The sequence below is a fragment of the Myotis brandtii genome, unplaced genomic scaffold (assembly GCF_000412655.1).
Source record: "Myotis brandtii unplaced genomic scaffold, ASM41265v1 scaffold70, whole genome shotgun sequence".
Classification (NCBI taxonomy): Eukaryota; Metazoa; Chordata; class Mammalia; order Chiroptera; family Vespertilionidae; genus Myotis; species Myotis brandtii.
The window spans coordinates 95,666-99,545 of NW_005370741.1; positions in this window are offsets into that span (position 1 = coordinate 95,666).

Sequence of the window (3,880 nt, forward strand, 5' to 3'; positions counted from 1 at the left end):
GCGCTCTTCTCTCTGCGCCTGTGGTGGCTTCTTTTTTTCCTCCTCTTCCACTTCCGGAGCAGATTCAAATAGATCTAGAGCCTCCCCACCCCCGATCCCAGGGCCCCTGTGCCCTTCTCTCCCCGCTTTTGATTTTATTCCTCGATCACTTTTTCCTTTCTGTGTGTGTGTGTGTGTGTGTGTGTGTGTGCGCGTGCCTGTGTTTGCATCCATGGCGGTGGGCACCGTGCCAGCCACCGCACAGCCATCTGCGATGCCTTCTGCAGTCCGCTATTTCTCCCTGCCACCTCCAGCCCCCAACTCCCCTGCACCCCAGCTCCCCACCCCCAGTCCCCAATCATTAATTAGCTACTGAATTAATTAAATCGAGAATGCTAATTAACATTCCTAAAGGGCAGGCTGCCAGGCTTGGGGGGGGGGGGGGGGCCGGGTATGTAAAGAGGAGATTGGGATGGGGGAGGAGGGAGAGCCTGTCTGCTGAGGAGAAGAGGAAGAGATGGAAAGAACCCCAAAGAATGAAGGAGAAAGACGTGTCAAGGCAGGGGCATGGAAAAAGGGTAAAAACTGCCTGAGTCCAAATGAGTGGAACCCAGCCTTTCCCGCCCAAAGAAGATACAGCCAATTCCTCCTCCCCAAGCTCACCTCCCTCCTGGCCCCACCTGGAAAAGGATATATTCGTAGGGTGGGGAGCTCTGGCAGCTTTTTTCCTGTCTCTCATAGAAAACAACCCCGAGCCAGAGAGACAGCAGCTAATCTCCATCAATCCAGCCACAGTGACTCTCAGCCCAGGTCACAAGAGAAGGGTCCGGCTCAGAGAAGCCCATTGCCTGGCCCGTCGCTCCCCCTTTGCCAAGGTGAAGAGGGCATTCTGTGAGCATCTGCTGCAGAGAGACACGGGGGATCGACATGGGGAACCATGACAGGTATCAATTCAATAAGGACTCAATAACAATTAGTAGAAAATCACTGACAAGGCCTGCGGCTGCCCAGGAAGGCGGTGAGTAAAGAAGTCTGCCTCTGGGACTCCAGAGTAGGAGAAGTGGACAATCCTACCTCAGCTGGAAGGCCAAGAACTTCAGGAAAAGTGAGTTGTTGTTTTCCAAGAAAGTGAGGTGCCAGTAAAGTAAAACTTATTTTGGGAGGTGCCCTACGAAACACGCTTCTGATGAGATGCTCCTCAGAAAAATGGATCCCACGATCAAATTAATTTGGGAAATACTGTGTATTCCATCTCTTGAGTTTCAAAATGCGTATTGGTGTGTTAAAGGCTCTGAGAAGTGTTGTAAAAAAAGAAAGAAAAGAAAAGAAAACCTTAAGTGTGTTTAACCCACTGATTCTCAAAGTCATTGGGCCATGGAACCCTCATTTTTAAAATTTCTAATTTAATTAATTCTATTCCCACAGAAGCAGTGTTCTGCTATGAGGAAAGCTCTCCTGAGTGATCAGGGTGGTTCTGGCCTGGAAGCTGGCAGACAGAGGAGCTGGCCCCAGGTCAGCTGAATCTAATGCTTCATGAGCAAAGGGACAGCACCAGGCCCTGGTCTTCCGACCGTAATGCAGGAAGGCACCAAACCAGCTCCCGGTGGGGAAACCAGACCTGTGCTTAGAAACACAGACCTACACTTTCAGAGCTGGAAAGAGACCTTGGCAACCACCAATTTTACAGCAGAAGCAACTGAGACTCAGAGCGGCGAAGGGATTTGTCCAAGGACACAGAGCCACTAGATGACAGCACTGACATTAGTACCAAGACTTCCTGACCTCTAGCCCAGCTCTGTTTCTCTATTTTCTGTTATTAAAACTCCAGGACAAAGCCAGCATGGGATTTATCAGTTACACTGGCTCTTAAAGAGCCTTATGGAGACCCTTTCCCTCTGCTGACTAAGGCTGGGCCTTGCCTTTTCCATTCCTGCCCTTTGCCTCCACCACCTTTGGAAGCCTGCGGCATCGACCTGCCTCTGGAGAGTCTATTCTGTACTCCCTGTGGGTGTGCGTAGAGAAGGGGGCAGGAGTTTCACAAAATCTCCACAAGTGTTCCTGGTATCTGGATTCAGAACTTCAGTTCTAATGCAGCTCCGCTCTCTCTTCTAGGATGACCCTGCCCCCAGTATATATCATTGCTATCAACCCAGACTTGTACTCCCATTACAACCTCAACCCATTCTGTTCAGGGAACTCCAAAAGCCTCTTGGGCCAACTCTGCTGATTTCTAGACTTTCCCTTTCCTATCATCTTTTTGGCATCTGGAATCTGGAGTGCCCGAGGCCGCTTAACTGCTCCATCAGAATCCTCAAGAGGATAGGCTTGTAGGCACAGGTGACTCACAAGAGTGAGATTGGAGAGCTAGCCTCAGAGACCTGCCAGGCCCCAGCCTCCCTGAGCTGCTAAACATCCATTTTCCTGCCACAGCCTGAGGCCATCTTTTCTCCTGATGCCATTCATGCCATTCGGAGAGCTGGAGAACAATGGAGATAGGTGGAGTCTAGCTCATTTCAAAGGTTAAAGAACATTATTCAATTGCTTTTGCTTTCTGGATCCTACTGTGTGAGCCTACACCACTTCACACCCACCATCCCAGTACACAAATCCGCCACAACTTCACAAGAATGATGACTCTTCACAAGATAATTGGCCACACCATTTAAAAGAGAGAATAGTTTTGCCCTCGCTGGTTTGGCTCAGTAGATAGAGCATCAGCCTGCAGACTGAAGGGTCCTGGGTTCTATTCTGGTAAAGGGCACATGCCTGGGTTGCGGGCTTAATAGCCCAGTGTGGGGTGTGCAGGAGGCAGCCAATCAATGATTCTCTCTCATCGATGTTTCTATCTCTCTCTCTCTCTCCATTCCCTCTCTGAAATTACATATATATATAATGCCTAAGCAACCATTACAACCGGTCAACCAGCAGCTATGACATGCACTGACCACCAGGGGGCAGGCACTCAATGCAGGAGCTGCCCCCTGGTAGTCGTGCGCTCCCATAGCCAACCTCCCCTGGCCCACCGGCCCCAGTTGGCCCCCGATTGCCAGCCAGGCAGAGGAACCCCACCCGTGCATGAATTCATGCACGGGGCCTCTAGTAAGTATAAAGAGAATAGTTTTGAAATACAATATTGATTTGCCAAAGAGCTCCACATCCAAATTTCTGGGAATGATGAGGTCCCCCAGAACTCTACACGTCTATAAATGCCCCAGGACCCCATCTCCCCTTCTCTCCATGTTCCTGATGGGACAGCCCTATGGCATTGGGATGGCAGAGCCACTTCAGAGTGGAACCCTGCTGGCCACTCCTCTGGCTGAGGAACCATCTGATAGACGGGGGCAAAGTGGAGTCAGCTATCCAACCAGAGAGTAAGAGGTAACACCTGGATGTTCTCACAGGACACAGAAATAAAGCATTTTAGAGCTGCTTTTATCCTTGGGCGACACCTTTGTTAAATTATCCCCTCTCAGTGGTCAGTAAGAGAGGCCAAAGTCCAGATTAACAGGGTCATGGATTCCAACCCAGTTAACTTTCCCTTGTAGAGCCCCTTTCTCTCTCCAACACCCAGGCCCTGAGCTGCTGTCAGTAGCAGAGGCCCTCCAGAGCGGCAATATAAATGATGATGATTCTATTATCAAATAACATTGCCAAGCCTGGCCGGCTCCCCACAATGGTGGCAGCAGAGGCGAGCTACAAAATCCAATATTGATAAACTGTATATTGTCTTCTAGAATCATCACTCTGCCTGACAGCCACTCTCTAAGGCTCCCATCATTAGCAGCAAAGAAGAGGGAGAGACTGGTTAGTAATGGCCCGGGGGTGGGACTAGGCAGAGAGAAAGCCAAAGGCAGCCAGGAACCCTGGGGGAAATTGGAAAGTCCTCCATGCCCACCATTTC